A 19,579-nucleotide genomic window follows, 5' to 3' on the forward strand; every position below is an offset into this window, starting at 1 on the left:
ATGATGGTAGAAGGGAAACTGTTTCTGCAGATGATGATGCATCAAAATTAATAATGATGGGTACAATTGTGATTGGAGTTATTATGTTAATTTTATTGAGATCTATTTGGGCAGATAGAACATTTCAATCACAAAAATTACAACAAAAACACATTCACAATATCAAAATTCAATGATATAATTAATTATAGTAGATCATTTTCAACTCTTAAACAGATTTTCCCCTCACATCATGACTGCTGATCAATGTAAAATTGTTCAGAGTAGTATATGAGATGAGACTTCTAAATTTAAAACTTTTCAAAGTTGTCTTCATTTGCCAAATTTAATTAGTTAATAAAATATCTATGTTGTTATAGTTGTTTAACCTTAGGGCCATGCTGATTGAATAGACCCATGATTGAAAGCATCCTGGTTGTGATTATTTGCCCTTTTTATATATCCAATGTATCCTCCCTATTTTTAATATAGTAGGATATTATTTGAGAGAGATAAGGCTGCTATTTCTGGCAGGTCAAGTAACCATATAGAGGCCTTCCCATTGGCTCATAATATACTTGTCAAATATAGTTTATGTAAACATAAAATATAACACTAAGAGACTGTGTGACTAAGATCATTATTTTTTTTACAGTTTGATACAAGTACATGTGCAACTAAAACTTTTTATGCTATTCAGATGAATTATGTTTAAATAAATTTAAATAGATTTACTGTATAAAATTAACAAACATCTATCATGTAAACTTTGCTCAAGTTATGACACCTTCAACATTTATATAAGTTTCAAATACTCATTTATAATGACAAATTTTAATGTTTTCTTTTTGGGTAACTTAAATATAACATGGTTACATTTATTTAAAAAAAAATTTCCTTAATTATATAAAATGAAGATAACTCCTTATGTAAAAGTGTAAAGCTTAAAAAGAATAAAAATGTGACTAATTAAAGTTAAAGTATGGCATATATTAATGAATGGAATGTGATAGATATGCAGATTCAATTTGTAACTTGACATATATGCATGAAGGAATTGATAAATTTTGGGTATCACTGACGTGTATACTTAACATGAAAATATGTTATAAAATTAAAAATATAGTAATTTTTTAAACAAGTAGTATAATTATTTACATAAAATCTTTCCATAAACTGATCATCAAAATCATCTGTTTAATAAATTCAAACATCTCCTAATGTAATAGTGAGTGTAGTGTTTATATATATATATATATATATATATATATATATATATATATATATATATATATATATATATATGTATGTATATATGTGTATGTATATATATATATATATATATATATTTTTTTTTTTTTTGTCCAAAATCAAGGAGATAGAGTAGGAGAAACAGTAGTATAAGTGAAGGGAGAGGAGAGAAAATAGTAATTCAATGAAGAAGTAGTGAGAGTAATAGCCCTGACTGAGAGAAAGAGTGAGAGAAAGTAATAGCAATGAGAGAAAGAAAGTGGCAAAGAGTGCATCATATATCTTCTGCTTTTCTGTTACAACACATGAATGAGATGTGAAGGGGTGATAGATGAATAATGAAAGAAGGGGTGAATAAAAATCTGTGTTTCAACTCTGTGTGAGTATGTGTGTGTGTATTTAAAAGGGAAGTATGTGTGTGTGCAATGGAAATGGGATGGTGAATGTTCAACACTGAAAAGAAAAATCAAACAGCATTTCCACTCTGAGTATATGTGTGTGTATGAACAAGGGAAGTATGTGTATGTTTTAACTGTGATTATTATGTACCTTGTTTTGTGCCTTATTTATATATAAAATACTACAATTAGCTGTCATTTTGACAGCACAGGGTCAGCTAGTGCTATAGTAATTAAATAAAGAAACAAAATGATATATAATGTAAATGATGGAGAAAAGGTAGAAGACGATGGTTACAGAGTCACCAGTATTTATATCAGCATCAAATTTATGAGTTGGTGAAGCATGTATATCGACATAAGGTACTAGTTTTCTTCAAATGTCATTCTTCACTCAAGAATCAGTAAAATAAGTTCTGGTAATATAGTTGTGTCCATTTAACTGAATAAACACTTAAAAAAAAATGAGATGCTTTTATGGCTAATTGGTTTTTGCAAAAGATAATATTAAATCTTAGGTTAATAGCTTTTCATTTTGATTCTGTTTTTATGGATTGGACAATTTACAAATGTTCAAATGTAAACATTTGCATGTATTCATGAAGTTGTTGTTTAGATGAGTTTCCCTGATAACATAGACCCTTGATCAAAAGGATTTCAGTTTGTTGTTTTGTATAGCAGGGACTATATTATCCAATGTATTTTCCCTGTCTTTAAGATGAGATGATGTGATTTTGGGGGAATTTAGCTGTCATTTTTAGCAGATTGAGCAACTGAATAAAAGCTCCCGCCTTTACAACACCAGATGTTACTCCTAGCACTCAGAGACCCCACTTCAGTCATAAATGACCATGGGATGATTGCACCTAGAAAGTTACCCTCCAAGTCACAAGTCCAGGCAAGGTAGTTTATGGAAGACCAGCAGATGCCCATGCATACCAGCCTTCCCTCTTCATGCCACCGATGTTATCCAAGGGAAAGGCAAAGGCCGATACAGCTTGGCACCTGTAACATCATGACTCATTTCTACAGCTGAGTGAACTGGAGCAACGTGAAATAAAGTGTCTTGCTCAAGAACACAACACAGCCCGGTTCGGGATTCAAACTCACAACCTCATGGTCATAAGTTCAACGCTCTAACCACAGAACCATGTGCCTTCACACTCCTAGCATTATATATGTATATCAAGGAAGATACGTATTTTAGAGCAAACATTTTCTAAATCCCGTCCTTCCAGCAAAACTTTGTAAAATAAGATTCCTTGCTCTAAGATATATTTATGGCACACTTTGTACTTCTGAACCTAAATTGAAAAATGCCATGATTCTAGTAAACTGCAACCTTAAAACCTTAAACAATGTATTTCTATAAAATCAAAAAGTAAGACAAAAGTTTAGAAACACAAATAATAAAATTTAAAGTATGTTGTTTTTTTTTTTGTTAAGTATTTTATTTTTGCTTTGCAAGTGCCTTCATGCAGGTTCACATAAAAAGCACTCATACTGGTCCACGTAAGAAGCTCTCATGCTGCTACCATGTAAAAAGCACCCAGCACACTCTGTAAAGTGGTTGGCATTAGGAAGGGCATCAGTAGTAGAAACCAAGCAAAATCAGACTGGAACCTAGCAGAGCTCTCCAGCTTGCTAGCATAGAAGACAGATGTTAAATATTTTGTATCAGAAATACAGTCCTCATAATATCAGTTTGGCATCAGTTTCAAAATGAAATATATAATTTAATATAATTAATGCAAAACTGTTGCAACATGGTAGCATGTTGAATATGTAAATAAAAGAGAAAGATAAAAGTGGTAAATAAAAGACCAGATAAATATATTGGTTTATTACTTGGTTTATGTCAATGTGTGTGTGTGTGTGTTCATAGCTGTACATAAGTATTCTTTTAAAGTACTTGAAATAGAAGGAACACAAGTAACTTAAAGATAGCATTTTTGAATGAATGATGCCAAGATTTAGGTGAAGCATATTCTGTATATAGAAGACAAACAGAATGAGAAGTATAGGCACACAAAAAGAGAGACAAAGAGAAATGGAAAGACAGGTGAAGAGAAAGAGAGATTTTTATAAACAATAAATCTCCTGTAAAGTTGAAAAAAAACCCCAATAAAATCATGATTACGATCATAATTTTACAAATCTTACTAGTTTCCACAAATTTAATCTGGCAAATAATTAAGGTAAATGAAATAATTTCTTTTTACATTCAAATCATGTAATATGTTGTGCTCATTATTAAACCTAAATTAGTTAGTCCTGAAACCCTTTTAAAATAAGTAATTGGCTTTGAGGCATTTTTGTATTGATCATTATTGATTAATGTTACGCTGTGGAGACTAATATTCTGGTTGCAGACAAGACTAATTTATTTTGGACATTTGAGCAGATTATAGTTTTCAGCAATCTTAGTTTGGATTTAGTTCATAGGCATTAATTTTGCTGAAATATTATGCCATATTTTGTTTTGTTGAAATAAAATGATTCTATGAAATAAACAAAACAAGAGAACGAAGTTTGCAACAAATAAAGGGCACTGAACTTAAGTTTTACCATACTTAAGTTTTCATCCTTTAGAATAGACTAGCTTTTCATCTTGCCTTTCTTCATGTTAAAGTTGATTCAATAGAAAAAAAAGAAAAGAGGTTGTGCCTATTAAGAAGAGATAATAGCCAATATAAGAGTAGAGATAAGGCAGCAAGCTGGCGGAATTGTTAGCATGCTAGGTAAAATGCTTAGTGGCATTTCATCCATCTTCACATTCTGAGTTCAAATTCTGCCAAAGTCAACTTCGCCTTTCACCCTTTTGAGGTTGATAAATTAAGTACCAGTTGAACACTGGCATCAATGTAATCAACATATCCCTACCCTGAAATTGCTGGCCTTGTGCCAAAATTTGAAATCATTCGAGACAGCAGAAATAATAGAATCTGGAATGAATGCCTTACAATGTATAATCACATCGCTTTGTATTAGCCAAATGGATCTAGTTTTAACTTCATTAATTTTTCCTGATCTCTAATCATCTTATCACCACTCTGGCAAGGTTAGCACATTTTTCATCAAGCATATGTTAGACATCTTTACTGTATTGCCAGGCCTGCTACATGTGCCATCTGAATTGGTTGAGAGGGTAGAGTTGAAACAAAAATCTTAAAAAAGAATAATTACTGGTGGTTTGTCAGACAGCACAAATATAAACTCTAACACTACAAAATATCTATCCATCCTTTTAATGCAGTCGTAATTACTGCATGACTTCCTTTTCATTGTCAGGCAGTATAAACTAAATTTATACTAACAGTACCATAATTCACTCTGAAAACAACTCATTCAATATAAAAACAGGCTCCCGAATAAACGCAGTGTATATATGATATCTTATTAATATATCTTTTCCTACCTAATTGCCTAGACTGCATATTTCTATTGATCCGACCGTAAAGTTGCCCTCTAAATATCTATTTTTAACTTCACTGTCTCTGTTTTATATTTGATATTGGTTAAAATATATAAAACATGAATTATTTATTTCATAAATAACCAAACATTTCAAAAGTAAAATTTTTTTTGGGACATTTTATTTTACTTCTTTAGGTAATATCTATTTATTTTTTAGATAACATTTGCTTACTTTTTGCAGCTGTATTTTCAAGAATTCATGAAATCATTTCAAAAAATGCTCATCTTGGAAGTTTTTTGAAAAGAAAACTAAAATTGATTAAAAAAATTTTTATATGGCAAATGTTTCACACCATAATGTTTCTATTTGATCTTAAATTTTAATAATTTCTTCCTTATTGCATACTTTTACTCCATTTAATATATTCAAATTATTGATAAAGCCAAGACATGTCATGAGAGGAAAGGATATTAAGCAAGTATGAATCAATCTATATTTTTATTAAAGTTGTTAGTTAACAAATAAAAGAAAAAATGTAAAATATAAACTTACACACACATGCACGCAATTATTTGCTTACTTGTATAAACTTATTAGTGACAAACCATTTACAATTCAAACCTTTGATTCATCATCCTGACATTTCCAATAAAATCTTTACTTAATTTAATATTTCAACTTGCCACTAACAGGTTTTGAATAATATTTCACTCTAAAAGAAATGTAAACTTAAGTCGACAGGGATACCAATTTTATTCAGAAAACACATCATACATTTCGAATTTCTGTGTTCCTTAAACTGGGGATGGCCAAATGGTCAAAGATTTTTTTATCACGAGCATCATAAATCACTATCTAATATATAATTTTCCTCTCCTACCATTATGACAATGGTATGCCAGCATTGCCTTTTATCTGTTTGGGATCAGTAAAGTAAATAACAGTTTAACAGTAAATAACAGTTGAGCATTGGGGTGGGGTCAATGTAATTGACTTATCCTTCCCCGCAAAATTTCTGGTTTTGTGCCAAAATTAGAAAGAATTATTACTACGGCATTTGTTCTTGCAAAGTAACAAACTGTGTAGTCCATCATACAAACTTACGTGAATTACTTTGTGAACGTCACCTCCAGCCTTTGTATGAAAACTCTTACCCAACTCCATTCTTTGCAGAACTGTAACCCATTGGAACATTTTTCCTATCCACATCTCTTCAGATATTAACCTACAACTGCAATAGCTTCACTATCTGGAAGGTTCTGCAAATGCCCTGAGACAATATATTTCTCGATCAGACTTCACACCTTTGTTTAACATCCATTTTCCTATGCTTGCATGGGTTGGAAGCTCTTCCTGTCACCAGCCTCTAACTGTTTTACAATCAAGGGACTTTTATTCATAAGATGTTTGAAGCTGCTGAGCAATTGGTTTTGCTCATGCAGGGAAAAAACATAGAAAGTCAACATTCATTCATTTTCACAGACATTTACACACATGTAATGGGTTTCTTGCAGTTTCCATCAAACAAACGCACTCACAAGGTATTGATTGACTTTACTAGAAAACTACATGATTACAAAGCAAAACTTCTTAACCATGTGGCCATGCCTGAGCCTAAATAAATCATAACAGATTGAATTTTGAAGTTACAGGTATTACCTGTTGTACATTTAGTTCCCTTCCAGCCGAGAGCTTCTGAACAAAATTTATTAATGGTTATTATGTATCATAAATAATATGATTAGAATTAATGACTCAACAGTTGAATGTTTGGACATTGTGGAAACATAAAGCATTGAAAATGTATATTTGACAAATGTTTATTAGATTTCTTGCAACTTAGTAATTAATTTCATGACAGCTATTACATATTTTAGGAGTTCATTTATCATGGAATTTTGATAAGTTGACTTTAAGAGAGGTTCAAATTACAATGTCTTTATTATTTCCACCAAAAATATAATTTTGTACTCTCAGAAATACTGCTAGAAAATTCAAGAATTTGTTTTATTGTTGGTGTTTTTGAATATTGTTGTCAACTGATTTTTCCAATAAAATTTAGAAAACATTACATGGAAAAATGTGAGCAAGAGAAATAATATTCTTATGATTATAAACCTGGAAAATTACAGGACTAGTTATTACACTTGGAAAAATTCAGGACAATTTATTACATCTGGTAAAGTACAGAATAAGAAAAGTTTAACTTAAAATATTGCAGCTAAGGATAAAATTTCAAATTAAATATTTAAATTTTAAAAATATTAGCTTTTATTAAATCTAAAAAATTTATTACTTCTATTTGTTATTACTTGTTATTTCTATTAAAAAGAAAAAATAACTCAAAATATTTTTTGCATTTAAAAAATTCATTTTTCTAATTATTAATTAATTATTAGAAATCTGAAAATAGGTCATAAAAAATAGTAGTAGTACATAATTAGTTAGTACAATGAATAGAATAATATAAAAAAATTAGTTATATATTATAGTAAATTCTACCTATAAAAACAAATTCACAGTAAAATTTGCTTGAGTTATTGCCTAAGTTATTGCCAAGTCTTCCCATTTTTAGTCTTGACCCAATGCCTATTTTTTACATAATGGATTTGCCTACTATATATGCTGTTCTACTTTGCATTAAACTTTACTTCTAGCTCTCATTTTTAAGTATTCTAGTGTCTCAATATTTACTGAAATGATGGTACCTTTTTTAATTATAATGTTACTTTGTAAATTAAAATCAAATAAGTTTTAATATTCAAATTTTATCCTTAGCTGCAATATTTTAAGTAAAAGTGTTTTTGTTCTGTACTTTACAAGATATAATGCGTTGTCCTGAACTTTTCCAAGTGTAATAACTTGTCCTGTAATTTTTCAGGTTTATAATCTTAAGAATATTATTTCTCTTGCTTGCATTTTTCAATGTAATCTATCATTCTTCTAGGTTATGCTATTGTGCTAATTAATAGTGTGTCAAATGTGTCAATTAGCGGTGCCATTGATAATTTTGTCCTTACCTCAGTGGTACCACAGGTACCATATATTAAAAGTCTGGTGACATATATTAAAAGTTTCCTTATAGAACTATATTCATAAAAAGTATATAACTATATTATCATCCTCAAATTTGAGAAGCAAACACTCATAACTTTTTACTTTTAAAACTTCATTGCATGAGATTAATACCATGAATTCCTTGAATTGAGCTCTATCATTTAATCTTCATTAGAATATACTTTGTTTTTAAAATAAAAAAGTTAATTATACTTAAATCCAATTTTTTGCCTTATATTTTCTTCATATTTTACCTCACAACTTTTTTATACAAATTTTTGTTGCAAGGGACTAAATCTATGTAATTCTTCTTGCTTTCATCTATCATCAAAGCTAAGATAAAAATATTTTGTTTTTAAAATAAAAAAGGTATTTAGATCTAAACTTGATTAATGGTGTTACTAACTTTCCTATAATGTTGCTACAAATTTTGATATAAAATTTTTCTACTGGATCAAATCTCAATTTTTTTTATGCCAAAATGTAGCTAGAGGCCAGTCCTCTTCAAAAATGTTAACAGTTTTCCATTTGATTAAGAACTGAATTAGAGACAAGCTCTGAAAGATGCTGCTTGTGAGTAAATTGCGGCCTTAAGAACATTATTCAACTTTTACCGTAGTTGAATGATATGGAATTCTGAAATTTAGACCCTACTTCTCATTGAATTACATGTTATGTAACATGAAAGAAAATGTGGAAATTGGTTTCATCTGATAGCAAAATTTTCAGGAATGTAATGCTTGTACTTCATGAGTTAAAACTTTAAGTGTTGTAAGTAATGGACTAGGGGATTTGGCTTGGCTTGCTTCATGCTCTTGCTTGATGGGACTGAAGTCATTCCAAGTTAGTGGTTCAGAGGTGACATCATGCATATAGCTGACCAGATCCACTAGAACTCTCCATTGCTGGCAGTCCTGTGCCAGCCCATCTGCATCCTGATGACTAGTGGAAAATATGAAAAACTTAATGTAATGTAAAAGGGGATCAAGTGTCATATATTCAGCAACACATTTTTATATTCTGAATTTATCTTTGCCTTTCATCAGTCGAAAATTCTCTCAATTCCCATTGTATCTAGAAAGATCAACTAAAGTACTTGAAGCTGAACTACATTAATTTTGTCATTCTTTTGATTTGGGTAGTGTTGAAGGTACAGTTGTAGGGACTCCTTTGAAAATGATGTTCTGTGTTATACACATGTCACTTCTTTTTCACTTTATGCCAAGAAGTAAACAATCTTAACTATGGAATGAAATCAAAGACATAATATATCTATAGTAGTCTGCCACTGTTTGACTCTGTAGATAAAGCTTTAACAAATCTTAATTGCATTCTTATTTTCATATCAGTGAAAAGTTCTTATGGTTAGACTTGAACCCATAATCCCAGTGAATGAAGTATAATAACCGCTTTACTGAGCTGTAGATCCTAAAAGGGCATATCAGTAAAAGAGGTGCAGACACGCTTAAAAAAATTGCTACAGATAATATTTGTGGTTAAATTTATGTTATATAAAATTGGTGATGTTGTTTATGTCAAGTAACGTAGCAGTTCAACAAATACTTGTTAATAAAATAAGTATTAAACTTTAAAATGAGTCCCAGAATCAATATGCTTAATTAAACCTTTGAAGGTGGTGCCTCAGGATAGCTGCAATCCAAAAGACTAAATGAGTAAAGAATATATATGCCTTAATTGAAAATATTTATTTATCTGGTAATCAAATATTTATTTATCTGGTAATCAAAATCAAATCAAACCAAATCAAATCAGATATCAGAAAGCAGAACCAAAATCGAAGTCGATCAACATCAATGGAAATTGCGGCTGTGATACCAGTGCCGGTGACAAGTAAGCGAACCATCCGATCGTGGCCGTTGCCAGCGCCGCCCCGACTGACCTCCGTGCCCGTGACACATAAAAAGCACCATCCGTTCGTGGCCGTTGCCAGCCTCGCCTGGCCCCTGTGCCGGTGGCACGTAAAAGGCACCATCCGTTCATGGCCGTTGCCAGTCTCACCTGGCCCCCGTGCCGGTGGCAGGTAAAAAGCACCATCCATTTGTGGCCGTTGCCAGCACTGCCCCGACTGGCCTCTGTGCCGGTGGCACGTAAAAGCACCATCCATTTGTGGCCGTTTGCCAGCTCCGTCTGGCTCCTGTGTGGGTGGCACATAAAAAGCACCCACTACACTCGCGGAGTGGTTGGCGTTAGGAAGGGCATCCAGCCGTAGAAACACTGCCAGATCAGACTGGGCCTGATGCAGCCTTCTGGCTTCACAGACCCCAGTTGAAACGTCCAACCCATGCTAGCATGGAAAACGGACGCTAAATGATGATGATGGGGATGATGATGATGATCTGCCAATTGTCTTACAAATAATATTTCTTGGACATTGTTCCATAGTAGTATCAGTCAACTGTCTTATGAATAATGTAAATTTTATGTCTTTAGTTTTATTCCATAGCTAGTTACATACATAGATGGGAAGCTTTAGCTTAGCAGGAAATTAATTATACAAAAGTGCATATGTTAAGTGACTAACAAATTTTAAAAAAATTAGTTCAATAAAAAATTATTCTCTTTGCTGTCCCCACATTGCAACCACCATTACCTTCATTAAACAATAGCCCTAATGAAGGCACCACCACCTTGGCAAATACGACAGTTCTCTGTATAAGTGCAGCTGATTATGTCTGCAAATAATATTCCCTTTCTCCTATATCCCCTCCAGTAAACATCCTTTCCTTTCTTCTCCTCTACTAACTTTTAACTGCGTAAAATAACAACATTCCTCTTCTCCACTCTCTTGCTGATACCTCACCCCTGCTACAAAAACTCTTCTCTGTCTATCTCTTTACATCTTCCTTCTACTAACCATTCAAACACTTTCTCCTACCTGTCACTACTATTACATTTCATTTCACTAAACTCTTTTCTCTCCCACTCCTAATCTAACCATTTAACTGCATAAGCAGAATATTCGAAATGTGAAGAAATTATTACAGGTTTTCAACTGTTATGCGGTTAATAACAAAATTTTAGGAATGCAGTGGAATATTAACAGTTAAAAAGCAGTGAATAAAGTGACAAGCAATTTTGGATATTTAGCATACATTAAGCTGAGAGATTTTGAATAAAATTTTGTAATGGTTGCTGTGTATCATGAATAACACTATGGATTGATAGCTCCACAGTTGAATATCTGGACACTGTGGAAAATTAAATCATTAGGAAAATGCATTCCACATATGCCTATTTGATTTACCAACACTTAGATATAAAAATGGTTTGGTAAATAATTTGATTAAAATAATTACGCATGTGATTTATCAAGGATTATCTATGATTTTGCTTACATAAAAGAAGCATCAAATTAGAATATGCTTTGGCTGCTTCCCTCAGAAAAATTACCAAAGACTTTTAGGTGTTGTTTGTTGATTAGGATTTTGGAAATTGAGCCTTCCAAAGATTTTCATGGATTTCTGGTTAAATATTTATTCAGTTATTTTTCAACATTGTTAGATATTTATACCTAGTCCACACATGGCCTATTTTAAACTGTTGTTCAATGTACACAGAACACACACACACACACACTAATGCCTAGGTTTATTTAATTTTGATATACCTTTCATCTTTTACATGTTTCAGTCTTTGGACTTCAGCCATGCCAGGAACCATCTAGATGAATTTAGTCAAAAAAATTGATCCCTCTACTTATTTTTAAACCTGGTACCTATTCTATTGGTTTTTTCTTTGTTTTTGCTGTAAACAAATTGACACCAGTTATCAAGCAGTAGTAGGGCATTCACACACATGCATACACACACACACATGCACACACACACATACTCCCGACACATGTATACGACAGGCTTCTTTCAATTTCCCTCTAAGAAATTCACTCTCAAGGCTTTGTTTTGGCCTAGGGTTATAATGGAACATACTTGTCCAAGGTGCTGTGCAGTGGGACTGAAGTCAAGACCACATGGTTGGGAAGTAAGCTTCTTCCTGTACAGCCATAATTTAATTTTTTTTTTTGTTGTTATTAAATTCTGTATAAAGTTATCAAAATATTTTAGCTGTAGACTTTTTCAGTTATTATTTCAATAATCACTACTCTTACCAAGGCACCTATGAGACTTATATAGTTCTGTTTTGTTCTGAATTCTGTGTGGTTAAGCATGAATAGAGTATATTAATCTATCAATTTATTTTGTCAGAAATTTGCTAAGTAAGCTGGAACAAATAAAATTACATTTTTTCATTGATACTGCAAAATATCTGAAGTGGAATTATAAGGCTGATACTTCACCTACTTGATTATTTTAGCCTGTTAGAATATATTACACTTTTGAAATAAAGGTGAATATAATACTGTAATTGATATACATGTAAATTTAATAGATTGGATTTCTATTTGAAAATTTTATGAAGATAACACAATAACAACAATGATGTTGATATAAAACTGCAGCACATCAGGATTATTTTAGGGTGATTAGCTAAGAAACTATCTTTCAAATCCTAAATAAATAAAGACTATATACATTGTGAAGAGAGATAGAAAAAAGAATAAAGACAGACTTAACAAATATGCTGAGAAATTGAAAAGAATGGGGAAAGGGAGAAATACTTGAAAATAAGATAATAGCTGCAGCTAGTGTAGAGGTAACAATTTATTAAACATTTCCAGTGAATAGATCAGTTTCGCATCAACCAATTTAAAACAAAACATAGGGCAGAATATTGTAAAATTCTTTCTTGCTGGCTAAATAGAAATTGACTGCAATAGAAAGTAAAGAGCATGAAAAATGTTGTTTGAATTGCAAATGCTATTTTAGGATACTTCCATTAAGAGGATATTAAAAACAAATAAGCATAAAAATGTACTTTATACACAGCTACATAGCAATTGAGGAATCTAAAACAATGTCACTATGGGTTGTTTTTTGTTTTTGTTTTTTGTTTTTTTAACAGGGAACAGATTTGTTTAATTCCAATCAATATATGAATCACAAATTCTTCCTCTGTATCTCATTTCACTACAACAGAAATGATTCCTATTAAAATAACTAAAATTAAATAACAGAATGATTTGAATGCACCAGAAAAAAACATTTATCTATTTTTTATCATTAAAAACTCATTTGCTTTCTTAATATTTAAATTTTAAAATGTAGTATGGTTGGTTCAGAGGTTACATGAGAAATGTATTTTAAAAAATACTTAGCATATAAAGAAATAACTCATAAAAATGGTATCATATTTCTTTTAGAGCTAAAATACTAAAATTTAAAAAAAATTAATTGGGAAATGGAACTTTATGGAAGAGTTTTATGATGGCTTCATTATATAAATTATCATAGTACTAAGTGCCAAAGTGTAAAGGTAAATTCTAGGAAACTAAATACTGCTTTACTATTGTCATTTTTGTCGCCTTTATAAAAGAGATAAACACTTCAGATTGCATTCCTCACTTCAAGCCAAAGTAAACAGTCATAATGATACTCTTATAATATTAAGATATATAACCTATAGTCAGAATTGTTGTAACAATAATGGTGATTGCTGCTGCAAAGTAGATTTTCACTGCCATGATGATTGTTTTAATTCATACAGAAGCAATGATGGTAGTCGTCAGTTATGATAATGATGATGCCTATTCTGATAAGAAAGATTTCAAAAAGATTCAAAATATAAGATTGAGGATTTTATTTTAGAGATGACCAATTTTGTGACAATGAATGCAGTGCAACATTTTTTTTTTTTAGATTATTATGGTATAATTTCGATAGCTATAAAGATTATTGTTGTAATTCTATCAAAAATTGTGGAGTTTATTTAGATTTTATCAAATTACAGATGTAACTACTACAGACATTTTATGATAAATGTATAGCATAAAATTAGGTTCTTTGAAAACTTATACAATTTACAACCATAAAGAATTATGTTCAGGTATTTGTTTTATAAAGACTTGATTGTTTTTCACTTCAGAACAACAGCAATATGAGTTGGGTTGCAAATAATTATAAAATATAGACCTGTTTTAATGTACAATTTCACATTAACCAAAAGTTTTATGAGAAACATAAAATGGAATTTATTTTATTTCTTTATGATAGACATGTTTATTGCAACTATCCTACTATGACTGAAATAAACTTTTAGAAATAATCAGCAATTAAAACTTAAATAACAATGTTTTCTAAATTTTATTTTAATCTTCAGCTTTATGTTTATTGGGAAGGAGTGACTTTATATAATCTAGTAATTGTGCTATCATTTAGGATGGAAAATGACAAAAAAAGCATAAAAATTGAAATGATATTAAAAAATGCTTTGAAGTTACTTAATAAAGGTCAATGAAAACTAAACTAAAACAACCACACACTATTCCTGACAAAATAAAAAATATTTCTTTCTATCAGAAAATCATCGAAATTATTGTTTTTCATGTTAGCATTAGCTGGATGTCTTTGTCATACAGCATACTATCATTCTTTTTTATCGGGATTCATCTTGCCTGTGAGGCTCATCAGGCAATTATCATAGACATTATTGTATGCAGCATGTTTATCTACATATCAAAAAGAGATGGCTCAATTTCTTTCACAGTTGAATTATATTTATATATTTGTGGATATAATGACATGGAAAGTTTACTTCACTGTGAAATTTATGTAACCTATTTTGGATTTACTTGAGCATAATGCAAAATTGGTTCTAAAAATACATCTATAAATTGAGTTTATAAAGTTTATAAAGCATAAAGTTTTTGCGTAAGAATGTACATAATGGGAGAATTACCATAAGATTTTCATACTTTTAATTATTTTCTCTGTTGAAAACTATGAACATGAATTCCTCAGAAAACTAACACTTAGTATCTTCCATTTAATTGTTACCTCTGTATTAAAACATGCAATGTCTATTATCCTTTTATTTCTTCTACCATATTCTCAACAATAATCTGAATTCAACTGACATTCACAGAATCAGTCAAAAGCTGGATTAAGGGCATCTAGAATGATTTTGGCATTATTAACATTGCAAGCAAAAGTATATTTCAGTCAAAATGACTATGGTGTAATCTGGATTCAACACATGGATAAAAATATATATGCATATAGATTGAAGGCTGGTCACAAGATATTGAGCCTCAGAGGGGAGATGACAACAGACTAAGCTTATTGGAAGTTTCATTGTGTTCAACAGGACCTAATCATCACGTCAAAAAGGGTGTCCTAAAAGTATTAAGTTTATGTCTATCTCTCCACTCGGCTCTGTCCCTGCACCCAGTCTCTCTCCTTCAAACTTTCCCCTTCTTTCTTCTTTCTAACAATAGCACTATTCATATTGTAATTATATGGCAGCAGAATCTGCATGTTTCCTCCCCTTGTGCTACTGGTTACTCGCCCACTTTTTGAGATTGTTTTCTTTAACATACATCCCTCATTCTCAATATAATCCCTTCCCACATTATTTTCCACTTCTCACTCCTGTCTGTACCTCTAGTTATCTCTCCCTCTTCTCTGGGTTTCATCTTAGGGCTACCAAACCTCATCTCTAACACTTTCTCATCTACTGTCACTCTCAACACGCTCTTACATCTATTTTCGATACCCCCACCATTGTCCTCTCCTCATTATAGACATCATTAAGTACCTTTGATGTTCATCTCTGTCCCTATACATCTCTCTCTCTCTCTCCTTATTTTCTGATCTATTTGCAGGTTTCCCCAATTTTCCGATCTATGCACAGTCTTATACTGCTGCTTTTCACACATTTCTTGTATTGCCACTAATCACTTCCTCTTTCCTGAGCCTTTTACCTTCTTCCCCATACTGATATTTAACATTGACAACACCTTGTCATCACCCTTGTTCACCCTTGTTCATCATTTACTACATTAAAACCTCTGCTCTATCCATAAACACTTGTCACTGTTCTTTCACATGCCTATGAACTTATCCACATACACCTGACTATTCTTTGTCCATATTCTCACTTATATTATGCTCTGACATTATGCTCTGACCCCTTCTCACCAATAACTTTATCTTCTTTCCAGCTACTCCTCTCCACTCCTATATAATGACAGGTAACCAAAATCCCTGGACTTGTCCCCATATCTTCCCTTAACATCTCAATACCTAGCAAAAAGCTACCTCTCCCTAGACTACCTGCAACCTTTACTTGTGCAGTATCAAGTAAATAGCATCCAATACACTCTGTGAAGCAATTCGTATTAAGAAGGACATCCAACCATAAAAACCATACCAAAGCGGAGACTGGAGCTCAATACAGTCCCCCAGCTAATTGGATCATGTCAAACTGTCCATCTGTTGCCAGCATGGAAGATCAGTGTTAAATGATAATGAGAGCTTATTCTAAAAAACTTCAGTGAAGGAAAATATGCTAAAATTTTTTATTTCCTCATCCATACAATATAGATTAGTTAAAGAAATTTTTTCTACTATCCTACAATGTTCCATGTACCATTCGTGTATATTCTAAGAATTCAGATACAATTTTTCCATCTTGAAATAGACACATTACATCCAAATATTTATGTTGTCATTGGACATAAGAGTATGTGGATGTGGGTGTTCTTTCAAAGTCTTGTTCAACAATTTAAAGCAAACATTGAGATAAAGGATAAATTTCAAGAAATGAACACATGGAGATTAATGATTAAAACCTTTTACAAAAATTTCTAGCTGTTCATAATATGCCATCAGGCTGGAAACGCTGTATATAAACTCACATACTGTATACATAAACATGGATGTATATATGTTTATGAATGTGCATCAAGCAAAAAAAAAACAAAAACAAAATTCCTACTTTGTTTTCTTTTTCTTTGTAACATGCTTAAAGTTAGTAGCAAAGAATATTTTGATCAACATTTCTGAAAAAAAAAACTACGAGTTAGTTCTAAGGAATATAATCATTTTGATTCATTTGATATCAATTTAGAACTTTTCCCTAGTGTAAAGATCCAGATATTTAATCTATTTTTTAAAATTTTCATTGCATGCTTTTTTTAATTCCTATTAAAGAAAAAAAGCAGATTTCATGCCAAAAGGTAATTTATTTAAGACAGCTTAATGTGTTCAATTATCAGTTGTTTACCCTTAAAATACAACCAGGATCTCTCTATTAAAGTATTATTATTTTCTTCTTCTAGCCAACATCAAAAGAATTAACTGAATAAAGAAAAAAATAAACTAATTTAAGATATTCCATCATGTTTAAATGCCCTGATTAAACAAAAAAGAATTGTAATGTATAAATAACTGAAGAACAATAAATTTTGTGATAATTCTGCTGTAAATACTATCTACATCTTTATCAATTAAGTCCAATAAAATAAGCTCCTTTGTAAAGTTATATAACCTTTAATTTGCTAGATTTACTTTAATTTAATCATGTAGCTTTAGGGACAAAAAGTATTAATTAAGGAACTTCAGTATCATAAAATTTTCTGAGAATTTGTCTTTTGTCATTACAAACTATAAACAAAACTCAAATGCTTTATATTAAAGAAATATGTTGAATCATTACATGTATGGCATAACTAAGGTATGTGATTTATAATTAAAATCATTTCATGGAGGAAAATCTCTACGTAAGGAGAAAATATGAAGTTGAATTATAATATATAAATTTGTTTATTTGCTTTATGTCTGATTTTCAGTGCTTGCATGGATTGGACAAATATGCTATTTGAAGCATTATTTTACAGTTTGATACCCTTTTCTTATGCAAACTGCTAAATGATTTTCAAGCAAGGGATTTCTTATCCTACAAAACTTCAAAAAACAAAGTGACCAAAAGATTTATTGACAGGAGAAACTGAAAACACCATTTACCAGACTTTTATACATGTGATTTCAGAAGTAAACAAATAAACACATACACACACACATGATGAATTTCTTTCAGTTTCCATTTAGCAAAACCATACACAAGAATATATAGTTTGCTCATGACTATAGTTGAAGGTATTTGTTCAAAGTACAATGCAGTGAGGCTAAACCCAAAACTATATGGTGGTTGGAAAATGAATTTCTCAATCATACATGTGTACTTGCACTTATTTGTGTGTGTCTGTGTTTGTGTGTGTGTGTGTGTGCTATATCTAAGGTTTGTGAGATACAATTGGGACCACCTTATAAAGGAACCATAGAAATTTCTGTGTACACTCAGCGCCTCAGAAAAAGTAGCTGAATTTTGTACACATTACACCTTAATGCCTACCAATGGAGAAGATACTTTTGATAATATAGTCTTAAAATTGGATGGCCATATCTGAACTGCCTTTAAATCATAGGTCTGTTTAATCAAAATTTAAATGACAATGACAATAAAATATACAACAGCCAGGTATTAGTGTTAGTTATATCACCAGCATTCCCACTGTATTAAAAGTAGAAAATTAATCATAGGCTTTGTACCAAATTGAAATGAATCATTATTTATAATTCGAAAACATTTATTCACATTTATTCTACTATTCTGTCTAAAATCATTTGATAGATTTCAATTAATGAAACTAGACGAGAGAAATGACTGAAAGATGTGAAAATAGCTACTGAAATCAATAGGTGAATATCACATTAATTAAATTTAAATGTAATGATTATTAACAAACTCAAGAAAGTTTAGGAAAGTAATAGGAAAATGTGCTTAACTTTTGTTGAAGTATGTACAATTTGCTTTCTAATAATTTTAATAATCTATATATCGGAAATTTGTTTTTCTTATTGAAAGTTCTTTTAAAAAGTGATTACAATATATATGTAAATTTTTTATATTATTTTCTTTTGCTTCATTTATAATTCAAAATGTTTATTTTCAAATGGCTATTGAATACTTAGCATATATTATATAGATACTTGATTACAATATTTATGATATTATTCTTTCAAAAATTGAATTTTTAGAAAAACATAATCCATAGTTTTAGAATAAATATGCAGAATATTTTGTTGCTAATATGTAGTCAGCTTTATTTCATCAAGTCATTTATGTCTGAATGTTTTTGAAAATGTGTTTAATGTTTGTTCTAAACATAAGCAAAACATGCAAAGCAAAGAACAAATAATATTTGGAAGAAAGGAAAAAGACTTGAAGAAAAATGTCATATTTTAGATGAAAATAAAAATGTAATGGCTTAGAAAAAATTCAAATGATATAAACTCAGGACTAAGCTGTCACAGTTAAAACTGAGATGCTTGGAACAAAGTTAGGATAATTTTCTTTTTTTTATGGCTGGAGTGTTGAAAGAAAAATATATGGTAATGAACAAGCAGCTCCACATTTTATTCATTGATCTAAAATCAATATATAAGAATGAATTGACACTAAGTGTTATTTAGAACATGTAAAGGAGCTGCAAGCATAAAAAGAACAACCAATATATTCAGTGAACAGGAGTTGTTGTTTATCCTCAAGTTGGCCCTGA

At 30.9% G+C, this 19,579-nt stretch overlaps 1 protein-coding gene across 11 annotated transcripts in view; it reads right to left on the reverse strand.

Annotated features, from left to right (window-relative positions):
- The window catches only part of LOC115215814 (MAGUK p55 subfamily member 7), a 930,620-nt gene that overhangs the window by 829,969 nt on the left and 81,072 nt on the right, over positions 1-19,579 (reverse strand). The window lies entirely within an intron of this gene.

The sequence above is a fragment of the Octopus sinensis genome, linkage group LG9 (assembly GCF_006345805.1).
Source record: "Octopus sinensis linkage group LG9, ASM634580v1, whole genome shotgun sequence".
NCBI lineage: Eukaryota > Metazoa > Mollusca > Cephalopoda > Octopoda > Octopodidae > Octopus > Octopus sinensis.